Source organism: Xyrauchen texanus, chromosome 41 (genome assembly GCF_025860055.1).
Source record: "Xyrauchen texanus isolate HMW12.3.18 chromosome 41, RBS_HiC_50CHRs, whole genome shotgun sequence".
Classification (NCBI taxonomy): Eukaryota; Metazoa; Chordata; class Actinopteri; order Cypriniformes; family Catostomidae; genus Xyrauchen; species Xyrauchen texanus.
The window spans coordinates 8,300,271-8,313,951 of record NC_068316.1 but is presented as its reverse complement, the minus strand read 5'-3'; the positions used below and the strand labels follow the sequence as shown (position 1 = coordinate 8,313,951).

At 37.2% G+C, this 13,681-nt stretch overlaps 1 long non-coding RNA gene across 1 annotated transcript in view; it reads left to right on the top strand.

Annotated features, from left to right (window-relative positions):
• LOC127634155 (uncharacterized) overlaps positions 1-9,781 on the top strand; it is an 89,221-nt gene extending 79,440 nt beyond the window's left edge. The window contains exon 5 of the long non-coding RNA XR_007969325.1: positions 9,165-9,781. This is a non-coding gene — a long non-coding RNA (uncharacterized LOC127634155). The remainder of the gene's footprint in view (positions 1-9,164) is intronic.
• Positions 9,782-13,681: the final 3,900 nt, after the last annotated feature.

Genomic DNA, 13,681 nt, shown 5'->3' with positions numbered 1-13,681 from the left:
TCTGACCTGTGGTTCATACTCAAAATTCTCATCCTGTATCTAAGCTGGTCCACTAAAGGGCATTGTTGATCTGGCCAGCCACAATCAATATGGGGCAGATTGTAGAAGGTCAGAATAATTAATGAATGGTCTCCGTAATTGGGAATATTCATCTTTCAAATGCCGACCTGGGATGAGGTTATCAATTACACTCTCTTGTATCTCTACTGCTGTGCAGCTTAACCAGCATGTCGATTGATACAAGGGCTCTGAATGCCCAATGCTGCTCAAATCCCAACAGCATTTGGGAGCAGAAATGAGACTCTGTGGCCTCGTTCACACACAGTTTGTTTATTAATGAGAGTGACAGCCACATTCTATAACCAAACTGACACCCTTATATTTTCATTTGGTTCTAAATTATTCAAAGCCACTGTTGGTTAATTCATATTTGATGGATTAACTGGTGCCTTGATTGGACTTGTTTATTCAGCCTGGTCTCATGAACATTATGTGACTAATATTTTAGCAAAACAAAATTACTTGCCTTATTACACCTTTGGCTGCAGTTTCCCAATGAAATGTCCAGCGGTGGGCTCCAAAAGCGAGTGAAATGGTGTCTTAATCAGACAAGGATTTTAAGGTGAATTGATGGAGGTTTTAATGAGTTATATGTACCTCCCTAACCTGAAACTTTTACATAAACCTACCCAAATGTGATCTAAAATAAAGCGAGATATAGACATAAAACAAACATCCTTACCCTTACCAAATGTCTAATACCAGTGTTGGGCAAGCTACTCAAAAAATATAAAAGCTAAAAGCTACACCTCAGAGAATGTAGCAAGTTATACTACAAGCTACATCCCAAAAATTGCTTGCTACATTTAAGCTACTTGAATTTTTTTCAACCAGATGTACAGAGCATACTGTCATAGACAAAGTGTCAAAAAATAAATAAACATGATGTCCATCAAAGCCATGGTACAGTATAGTACAAACATGTACATTGATAGTATGCATGCTACCTATACAAACTCATGTGGTCAAAATGAAAAATCACTATTAAAACATTTTCATTTTCATATCTATTATTCTACTACCTCTACAAACCCATGTCCAATTGAACATAATTTCCTTTGCACACTCCTGTATAAAAACTCATACATATACTATTCATCTTATCCTGTAATTCTGTGTCTAGCTGGTGTAATTCTGTATGTACTACATGCTTTTTATCTGAGGCTAAATTCTTAGTGTGTGTGTGAGCACATCTGGGCAATAACAATGTGATATCTGGTATTAGATGGAAATACCATGGTACTTTCAGATTAAATTACCATATTTATGTACTAATCTGTATGCATATGGTGCTTCAAAGAACTTGCCATGGTACTATCATGGTAATTGATATATGATTACCATATTAATATACTATAAAATTGAAATTAAATGGTGCCTCAAGGTAATTCAAAGAATGCCATGGTACATTACTATATGATTAACTTATTTATATACCATTGTCTTAACATTGTGCCTCCAGGTAATGTTAGGCTACATGTAAAAAAAAAACATGGTAATGCCATTGTCCTTTGTTTTCGTGAAGTCTACTAACTCTCATTTAGTAGTAAAATGTCTTTACCTACAGTGCCGTTCACAAGCAGTACACAACACGTGTTGAACTAAATAAAGAACTTCATCACTGGCAAATGATAGGATGCTTTTGCAGGTTTGGCTTTCATTAATTCTAAATCCACTGCAACCAGTGTTATCTTAATTTTCCATATTTTAAAATATTATGTGAGCGTTTTGGCAAGTGAGAGGGCACACTGAATGATTCAGACCACTTTGCTATTGCGTGTGGCCAATTCGTGGTAAAGAACTTTTGTCAAAGCTACACCGCTACCTAATAAAAAATATAGCTTTGCTACTGAAAAGCTAATTAGATTTAAAAACTAATGAAGCTACCACCTCGCTACTCAGAAATGAAGTTAAGCTAATAGCTATTCTATTTGTAGCAACGCTACTGCCCATCACTACCTAAACCTAACAAACAGGTAGTGTCCGAAAACCAAATGAGAAATGAAAAGCACATTTTCCAAATCAACCACATCATCTCATATCACTTTTATGACACTCTTGCCTCACGTGTCAGCTTGCGTGCTTGACTGGTTTCGAACTGCAGTCTTCCAAGTTTAATGTCCAACACTTTATGAGGTGAGCTTCCACAGATGCTATATCACATTGGGTTAAGTGTGTAAATGTTGGTGAGTCTGTAATATAAGCATTAAAATGTTTCTATATCATAACATAAAAAAAGTGTTTCAAAATCATAACATAGCAGTGTTTGAGTAATAGTGCATAAAATATGTGTTTCTAAAGTCATAATCAGCCATTGTAGTCGGGATTTGAATAAAAACGCACAGTTGTCGTAAAGCCTCTAGTTTTAATCTCAGCAGGAAACTGTGGCGAATCGTTAGATTCGGCATGTGATAATATATAATATATGTTTGTACTTAGTATGACATGTTCGCTGATGGCTGATTAATTGCCTTTGCTATCAGTGTCAGAACTTTTGTGTTGCAGTCGTGTAGTGTGACTGCTCCTAAGACTGCCAAATGAGATAAAACACCAAGTCAGTGCTGTCAATCAGAACGATTGGGACCAAAGTATTGGCTATGATGTAAAGTGTGCATGTCTCCCAGATTTTGTACAGTGTGCCGTGGCTTTTACCCAAAATTGTGGGTAAAAGAAATGGTTTCATATTGCACAGTCTGACAAGCAACAATCGTGAATGACTGTAAATCGTACAGTGTGCACCAAGATCCACTCAGTCCAATGTAAGAATAGAATATGGGCTTGACTTTAGATATTCGTTCATACAGGCAATTTACAAGCCGTTATTGTAAGCTGTTTTGTGAATAGGACATCACAAGTCTCACACCTGTAAGTAAATGTGGTTGTCAATCCCTAACACTAACTGCGTAAATTGAGCCTATTATTTGGGTTGAAATTTAGGCCAGCACAACTGGAGATCGGAGAACCCACAACATAACAGAGAATTCCAGGGATAGAACAGTCCTTAGTGTGGGGAGGAATTTTTCTGGTTTCCTTCCCCTATCTTTTCATCTCTCTTCGAAACTTCTTCTTTGTGCCCTTCCTTTCCTTCTCATGTAATATTTCCTCTCTTGATTTTCAAAGCTCTTCCAAGATACCCCAATTCCGCTTGCTGTACGACATGGTTCAGTTCAAGGTGGATTTGATGAAAGACCTGGGAGTGGAGGTAATGAAAGCCATCACACCTCCCTATCATCCCCCTCCTCCATCCTCTTCTCCATGCTCCTTTGCTATCCTACCATCCCCTTTTGAAGCCAGGGAGGGTGAAAGGTCTTGAAGAGGATCGGTGGTCCAAATGTCAGCTGCACTAATAAAGAACAATTAAAAGTTGCATTAGGGGTGGCAGACAGTGGCGTCTGAGTACCTCGGGGCTGTGCGCGCTTGTCTGTTTGTTTCCTGGATGCTTCAGTTGCGGGAAAGGGCAATCAATAGTCATCATCCGGCACACCTGCTCAGGATTCATTTTGCACAGGAAATGCATTTTTTTTCCACAGAGATTGTGAAGAGTGAGGGGTGATGGGGAGGAGGTAGAGATGACACATTTGCATGTTCCCTCTCTGTTCCTATAAACAGACACAAGAGAAGGGGAGTGAATGGTTGGGCTCTGGAGGAGGACAGAAGCTTTTCCGACAGTCTTTTCCGCTGACACAAGAACGTTTCAGAGACACCCTTCTGTGATCTTAGACACCATTTTAGAAGCCTTCAAATGAGATTCTGGTCTTTTATAGAGGTTTTCTGATGGATTGATACTATTGATATGCGTTGTTTGAACTCTTTCAGATCGTCTGTGACAGAGGTCTCGGCCAAGATGAATGGCGCTCCTTTCCTTGAAGGAAAGCTGTGTTCTTCACAATCGGTTAGTTTATATGTGTGTTCACACTTTGTCTTGTTGTCTGTCAGGTGGACAGACAAGCATACACAAAGAAACCTGTTTTTGATTTGCTGAAGGACTGTCAGCTTCCTGTCCCTCTTTTAATGGCTATGGATGATCCACTCCGCAATGTCTCCCCCTCTATCAGTAAGCTCATTCACATCTAATTTTCCGCCCCACTCCTTGAGCCCCTTCTCCTGCTGCTGTTTTTTTGCCGTGCTAACCCAACAGCACATGCTCAGGCTCCCCACTGCTCCTCAAAGGAGGAAATCCTGTTTCCTCATCAGATCTATCTGGCCTGTTCCCCTCCGTCTGAGCTCTCCACCGCAGTTGCATGTTGACCCACAGTGCTCCCCAGTATCTTCTCATATCAGCCAAATCCCAGGATGTAGTCCACCTCATGCTCATGAGCGAGATCATGGCAATCTATTTTCTCTGTCTTTCTTTCTTTCATTTTTTTATTTTCTTGTTCATTTATTCCTTGCCTTTTTGCTTTTAATCCCTTCCTTTGTTTGTTTCTTGCATGTTTGTTTCATTCCTTGCCTCCATTCCCTTCCTTTCTTGCATGCTTACTCTTCCTTCCTTCCTTCCCTCCTTCCTTTCTTGCATGCTTAACCTTCCTTCTTTCATTCCCTTAGTTTCTTGATTACCCTTCCTTCCTTCCTTCCTTCCTTCCTTTGTTTCTTGCTTGTTGATTTCTTGCTTGCTTTCATTCCCTTCCTTTCTTGTATGCTTAATCTTCCTTCCTTTCTTCCTTCATTCCATTGATTCTTCCTTCCTTTTTTCTTTTCTTCCCTATCGTTTCATTTCCTTTTTTGTTTCATTTGCTGCATTTGTTCCTTCCTTCCTTCTTTTCTTGCTTTCCTTTCCTTAATTACACTGTTCCTTCTTTCCTTTCTTGCTTGCGTTCACTTCTATCTTTCTTTCTTTCTTTCGTTCTTTCTGCATTTGTTCAGTTGTTCTGTTCTGTTCTGTTCTTTCTTTTCTTATCCTTTCCTTTCATTTACTTCCTTTGCTTTTTGCTGTATTTTTATCCCTTCATTTCAGTTTTTATTCCTTTTCTTTTCTTTTCCTTCCTTCCTTTGTTTGTTTCTTTATTGCTTGTTTGCTTTTGTTCCTTTCCTTTCTTATATGCTTACCCTTCCTTCCTTACATCCATCCTTCCTTTCTTCCTTCTTTCTTTATTTTCCTTTTCCACCCCTCTTTATCAATCTCTCTCTCATTCTATCTCTCTCTCTGTATCTCTGTATTTTACTTTCTATCCTTTTTCTTCCTCTCACTGTTTACTGTTTACAGTAAGAAAAGATTTGACCTTTTGCCATTAGAATTAAATAATGATTATCATATTTGCTCTGTCAGTGAAGAGCTTGCTTTTAGCTTTTTATTTGCAAACTGTGCTGCCTGGGCATGTGCAAACCTCATAGTTATTTTTTTATTATTTATTATAGCAAGCCAAGGAATAAATAAATGTATTCTTACAAGATGATATCTTCTGGCTATATACGTTCCACAATTCCTTGTTGCTCATTCAAATTAATCAAAAATGCTTGTCTTTACATTTTAAAACATTTATAATAATAACTCCTGGCCTAAGAAATGTATCTGCTGAGCATAAATAAACATACTACTAGAATAATGCAACTTCATGCAAAAGATATTAAACCATGATTGCGTAGCACCTTCATTGAGCTTAGAAATTCAAACATTGCCTAAAGCAGTCTGTGTGTCTTATTGTACCGGCACAATGAGACAAATAATTAGTATAATTCATTGTTTTGTAACGCTGAGTTTCTTAATACTGGAGTCTTTTATGTGGAGCATTTTTGTATTTCTCTACAAGTAGATGTAAAGGAATTTGAACTCAAATCAAAAATGAAAGTGCTGAGTGTTTGCAATTAATTTCCGTAATTTCACACAAGTTCTTTACTGTCTTTTTAAATGTCATCCTCTCACATGATTGACATGCTAATTTCTCCCTGGCAAAATGCAAAAATATGCAAAGTGGAAGGCAGGTTGAAGAAGTCAGATAAGAGCATTGTTTCTAGGCTTTAGGCTCAGGAGTCATTTCTTTAAAGAGTGAATTAACACCTTCATTGCCATGCAGTGATGGGGTCTGCGATCTTTGCTCCTGATTTTCTGGCTGTCCCTTTTGATTTCATACCAACAAGAATGAAATGTTAAAATACATTAAAGAAATATCTCACCCAAAATGAAAATCAAAACCATTTACTTTCCCTCATGTCATTTCAAACTCGTATGACTTTATTCCTTCTGTGGAACAAAAAAGTAAACATTAGGCTGAATGTTCAGTTACCATTCATTGTGTGTGTGTGTGTGTGTGTGTGTATATATAGTATGACAGCAGAAGAAGTGTTCTGCTGTCATACTAATATAATGTACCCATAATGACCTTAAAGATGTGACATATTAATAATAATCGAAATGTTAGTGAATGGTAGAATATGTGTTAGATGAACAAATCAATACAGGGAAGGACATGATAAAAGATGTGCGCTCAGCTGAGATGTTTCTCAAGGAAGCTTGGAATTTTTAAAAGCTGCACAATCAATAGTTGCTAAGAGTTGGCTGCAGTAGTTGTTACTCTTTGGACGCAAGTCAATATAATGTTATATTATTGCATGATACATATGACCCGTCGCTTGTGCATGGTTTTACATTTCAACCTCAAAAGCCAATCATCTTTTTTTTGTTTATCCATTACAAAGCATACATTTTGACGTTGATTATTTGCTTTTTAAAACTAAGGGGGAAGTATTGTCTCATTTTGTTACTTCAGAATGTCTTATTTTCACTGCCAACAAAGTTAAAGGTGCACTCACAAATTTTTGGTCTGATTCAGCTTGGACTTACACTGATACCTAGGGGCATGGATGCAGCATCGTTTGAACACAATAGTTTTCAATTACCTATGCCAATAGAGAAATTCACTATTCAAAGTCAGCTATGATTAATTTAATAATGGGTGGTTACTGAGATGGTATTCGGCTGGTCATGTGATCCTAACATGGCAGCCCCTATGAGAGGACCCTCTCCTAGTACAAGAAATCAGCTTTTATAAGGTTACTGATATGACTGGAATCTTCATCTCATGCAAATGGTCATGATTGTGTACATTTCTTTTTAATTACACTTCATAAAAAACACTCTCAGATGTCAGGCAGTATGTTACTGTAGTCTCAGGGTGCGTTCACACTTGGCATTCATTTGAACATGTGTGAACGCTGCCATCCGAACACTGGTGCACACCAAACAAGCGGACCGAGACCCCTGAATAGTGGGTTTCGGTCCACTTCCAAACAAACTCTGGTGTGGTTTGACTGATATATGAACACAGCATGGACAAAAGGCATCTAAACGGACTAATAACAGGAAGTAATTTGCCTTTAATACTGACCTCTGATACCTGGTTCTTTTCATCATAGGAGATGGTTGCCCATTACAGTTCAGTACAGGCGTCGGAACCGCCGTCAGCCGCCCTTGTAGCATATCTTCGTTTGTGTGTGCAACGGAGGAATTCCTGGCACTGTTTTGACTCCTTTACACAGTATATTAGCTTTTCGTTTGTTCTCAGCTGGTAAAAATACCATCATATATACATAAATCACAATGAGTGTATTTAGCCCAGCAACCAGAATTGTTTTGGATGTTCGGCAAGTTCCATCGCAAAATATACCTCATAAAAGCTGCCCAATCAGGTTTTGAACTTATCCTTGTGCCTTTTGTTTTGTGTCTTTAGGTTCGGTGTTAAAAATGCTAGCGACCTGGGAATAAATATATAATTTAGTTTTTTTGTTCAGATCAAGGGAACCAATTGAACTGAACTACAAGTGTGAACATCTTTGTTTTTTCCATGCAGTGAGAGTGAATGGTGACTGAGGCTGTTATTCTGCCTAACATCTCTCTGTTGTGTTCCGTAGAGAAAAGAATGTCATACAGGTTTTGATCTACATGAGTAAAAGAATGACAGAATTTTCATTTTTAAGGTGAACTCTCTTTAATACTTCACTCTTGATCAATCTTCATCGTTATGCAGTTCTTAAGGGTCACAGGGATCAGGGACTACTGAGAATGGCAACATCGGAGAGAGAACAAGCCTCCCACAGATGTCGTCCCGCTTCTCAGATACACATAGATAAGCTCTGATTACGAGGGAGTTTTTGCTCTCTGGGTGATGTATTATTTTTGATTTTTCACGGGAAAACCAGTCTCGGCTTCAAGCACACTGTACGGAACCCAGCGCAGGGATTATTGCAGAAGAAAATGTATTGCAGCAGGAGACAAATGGAGATGCATTACTTACAAAGAGCGATGTCACAAACCCTCACGCTTTTGTTAAAACACTCTTCATCAAGCCAAACCGGAAAATCTCCCATTCATACTTAACTTCAAGTTTTTGGGTGATGATGATCACACATTGGGTGACATTATCTCTGTGCTGTCTGTCTCGCTCATTGATACAGAGTGAGTATGACTTAAAAAACATCACGTTACATAATTGCATTTACTTTTATTCACACTGTATATTCGATACTTTTATGCAAAGCAACTTATTCAGTTTCTTTTACCCAGTGTTGGGTGTAATCCATGTTGTGTGTAATCCAACACTGAACAATGTCAAGCAAGTTCAGTAAATAAACTTCAATTGGTTCAAAATGCAGCTGCCAGGGTGCTGACAACAAATAAGAAATATGATCATATTTGCCCAATTCTTTCATAGTTACATTGTCTACCTGTTAAATGCAATTTTAATTTTAAAATTCTGTTTACTACATACAAATCTTTGAATGGTCTAGCTCTGCAGTACTTAAGTGAACTTCTACCATGCTATATTCCATCACGTTCATTACGATTGCACAATTCTGGCCTGATAATAGGTCCTAGAATATCAAAATCCACAAAATGGATAATCATATTTGGCTCCTAAACTATGGAATAGTCTCCCTAACACTGTTTGTGATGCAGACACACTCACTCAGTTTAAGTCTAGACTAAAGACTCATCTAATTTATAATTCAACTCACAGTTATGCTGCTTTAGTTAGGTCTGCCGGTACTAGAAACATCCATCATGATCTATAACTAAGCATAAAATTTAATGGCATTTACGCTAATATTATTCTGTTTGTTTCCATGTCTCAACCTTGGGATTCATATCACTGCCTGAACCTTGGATTTAGGATTGACCCCACCGAAACTCACTGAAATTACCTTCAGGTTGAACTGTGATGCACCTCATTGATCTCTGCCTGCATCACCTTTGTCTAATGATGGACTACACTATTGAAATGGAATACATAGACTATTATTAAATTGCCAACAAAAGCCTTCATCAGCCAACTAACAAAGGACAATTGCATCTGTGTGAACTTCTGCAGTTAATCCAGGATGGACTTCAGAGCCATTAGTCATTCATCTTAAAGTATTTTTTATTTTTTTTACCCTGAACTTAAAGCTTACTTAATTTACACATTTTAAGCCATGACTTACACTACATACAAATAACTAATATTGGCATTATATTCATGATATTAGCCAAAGGGGAACTGGCCCCCACGGTGAGTCTGGTTTCTCCCAAGTGTATTTATCTCCATTAACCAACATCTTCTGGAGTTTTGTGTTCCTTGCCACCTTCAGCTTGTTCACTGGGGTTCTAAATACAATTATTATTTAATTATTTAATTTTTACAATCTTTAAAATGTACAATCATATTTACATTTTTGGTAATGCATGATTTCCAGTAAAGCTGCTTTGAAATGATGTGTGTTGTGAAAAGTGCTATACAAATAAAAATGACTTGACAAAGTAATTAGTTACTGTATTCTAATTATTTTGTAGTCCATAAAAATAAGTGTAATGCATTACATTTTAATTGATTGTTATCAGATTACAGTTACTGACTTTTAAGGAATGTAATTACTTTTAATGACAATGTAGGGTTATGCTTATATCTAATATATTATTTATGTAGAATACATTAATTATGGCCACTTAATGAGCCATTGTGAAAAAAAATGTGAGGTGCTGAGTTTAAGACTTGTGTGTAACAATGAACAAAATTTGTTGAGAGGTAATATGTTTTAGAAAGTAACTTAAAAGTAAAGTAATTAGTGATGTGATTACTTTTTCAATTAAGTAATTAGTAAAATAATCCGATTAGTTATTTCTAGTGGACCCAACACTGCTCCTACAGTATGTGATTGTTATTAAGAAGGAGAAGATTTTGAATTGTAATTGTCAATAAATTAAAATAATATTTAATAAAACAAAAATGCTTATATGAAAAAATAGCTTGGTTATAAAGGTGCAAAGAGTAGCACATTACTTCCAAAAAGTAATCTATGTAATGTATGTTACTTGTAACTTGTTACCCCTACATTTAAAATAAACATCATTGTACATTTAATTGGTTTGGTTCACAAACTTACACCCAAGTACACAAACACAAAGATTAGGGAGCGTATTTTCAAACCCATCAAATATATAAAAAAAATAGTTTTTTTTTTTATAACTCCTGATTGGCATTCATACTAACGAGACTCAAGCACCTGCTCATACATATGAAGAACGCACTCACAGACTGTCTTCAAATTTGGACCTCTGTGTGTAATTTTGAAAGTTAGTGTTTCTTACATAGTTCATTAGTCATGACACACTGACAGCTTTAGTTTGTGGAAATGCCAGGATATCATCAAGATATCATTACAGCTATTTAGCAGGTTTCAACATTATGTGTTTGATGTGCACTAATGAGAATCGGTGATGATTTGCACCAAGTGTTATGTTTGATACAATACCTTCAGCATGGAGATATTTTATGTTGGGTATTAAATATATACTTGTTTATGAAATGGATAGTTTGGATGAGCCAGGTTGGAAGCCATTGTAAAATATTTGATATACACATCTATGACCTCTATATTGGAGTGCTGTGTTATTATCGACCATTAAAACAACTGTTAAAACCTACACTATAGTTAGGCTGTTGAGCTATATTAGTAGGATTTAGAACTATTTTGATTTAAATGGAAGTGAAATATATCAAACATATTAAATTGTTTTATTTTAGCATATTTCTGCTATTTTAATAAAAGCAATAAACCATGAGAAGCTGTGCATTACAGTGATTTTACCATGGTTAAGGAAGTTTTAGAAACTGTAATGCACAGCTTCTTGTCGCTTATTGCTCTAATATACCACCACTGTGTGGTACTGTGCTAAGAAAACAAGATTCACACCTGAAAGCAGCTGTTTACACTTACAAAACCACTTTCTATATAATCCTGTTGTATCACTAAATCTTTCATATAACATATTGAACTTGTGAGTCAGGTTGAAATACAGGAGACAGTCTTTAAACTGCACTGTCAAACAGAATATAGCAATGCAAATGCGAACCAAACAGAAATGGGCTGTTACTGGTTAGCGATAAAGAGCGTTTATTCACAAACCTCATGCTGGCTTGGTTGGTGGAGGTTAACTTTAAAAAACTTGGTAATTACTGTGTTATTGCCGACATGTGGAGATGTGTTTGATGAGAAGTGGGCATCTAATTACTGTATGATTTAATGAATAGTTTCATTAATAATGACTTTAACTTTATAACTCATGCTGTGTGCTTGCACCTCGCTGCCCTTGTCTTTTTAAGGCAGAGCGGCTGAATTGGAGAATGGTGGGTGGAAAGGTCCTGTCTCCTTTTTGGATGATAGGGGTGCTGTTGAAAAACTCAAAATATCGCAGCAACTCTATTTTCTCTATTTTGATTTTGTATGTCTTTATGTGGCATTTGCTGAAAGTTGAAAAAGGACCTAGTCAAAACTCTGATTCAATATGTTTTCATTTATTCAAATATTTTAGTTAAAAATATATGTAGGAAAATATTGCTGTTATTTTTTTTATTTTACTACTTTTTTCTTTCTTGAGTTCCTTAAATGAAAACTGTGGAAAAAAGGTTTTCGATTATTTTTAAATATATATGTATGTGTGTGTGTGTGTGTGTGTGTGTGTGTGTGTGTGTGTATGTATATACTCACCTAAAGGATTATTAGGAACACCATACTAATACTGTGTTTGACCCCCTTTCGCCTTCAGAACTGCCTTAATTCTACGTGGCATTGATTCAACAAGGTGCTGAAAGCATTCTTTAGAAATGTTGGCCCATATTGATAGGATAGCATCTTGCAGTTGATGGAGATTTGTGGGATGCACATCCAGGGCACGAAGCTCCCGTTCCACCACATCCCAAAGATGCTCTATTGGGTTGAGATCTGGTGACTGTGGGGGCCATTTTAGTACAGTGAACTCATTGTCATGTCCAAGAAACCAATTTGAAATGATTCGAGCTTTGCGACATGGTGCATTATCCTGCTGGAAGTAGCCATCAGAGGATGGGTACATGGTGGCCATAAAGCGATGGACATGGTCAGAAACAATGCTCAGGTAGGCTGTGGCATTTAAACAATGCCCAGTTGGCACTAAGGGGCCTAAAGTGTGCCAAGAAAACATCCCCCACACCATTACACCACCACCACCAGCCTGCAAAGTGGTAACAAGGCATGATGGATCCATGTTCTCATTCTGTTTACGCAAAATTCTGACTCTACCATCTGAATGTCTCAACAGAAATCGAGACTCATCAGACCAGGCAACATTTTTCCAGTCTTCAACTGTCCAATTTTGGTGAGCTCTTGCAAATTGTAGCCTCTTTTCCTATTTGTAGTGGAGATGAGTGGTACCCGGTGGGGTCTTCTGCCATTGTAGTCCATCCGCCTCAAGGTTGTGCGTGTTGTGGCTTCACAAATGCTTTGCTGCATACCTCGGTTGTAACGAGTGGTTATTTCAGGCAAAGTTGCTCTTCTATCCGCTTGAATCAGTCGGCCCATTGTCCTCTGACCTCTAGCATCAACAAGGCATTTTCGCCTACAGGACTGCCGCATACTGGATGTTTTTCCCTTTTCACACCATTCTTTGTAAACCCTAGAAATGGTTGTGCGTGAAAATCCCAGTAACTGAGCAGATTTTGAAATACTCAGACCGGCCCATCTGGCACCAACAACCATGCCATGCTCAAAATTGCTTAAATCACCTTTCTTTCCCATTCTGACATTCAGTTTGGAGTTCAGGAGATTGTCTTGACCAGGACCACACCCCTAAATGCATTGAAGCAACTGCCATGTGATTGGTTGATTAGATAATTGCATTAATGAGAAATTGAACAGATGTTCCTAATAATCATTTAGGTGAGTGTATGTATATATATATATATATATATATATATATATATATATTTTATTTTTTAATTTTTTTTAAAGCAATATCACATGAGCAAGAGTGCAACTTGGCCCTACATCAGTACTCGCAATCGTACTATATGGCCCTTATTCAGCACTGCTGTGATTTCCTATGGCACTCGGCCTGCGGCCGAATCACAGCAGTGCTGAATAAGGGCCATATAGCACGATTGCGAGTGTGATATTGCTTATATACAACAGTTCAATGAATAAATACATTTTAGAAAATTAGGAAAACTGAGTACGGTCATAAAAAACGTATTTGTTTATGGAACAAGTTTATTTCATGACGGATGACAATCTGACATTGCTGGTTTAAATAAAATGATGCTTCCAAGCCTTCGTTAGTAATTCAAAAATTTATAAAACAAGTATATACGACTTGTGCTGTTTCTAACAAGTTATT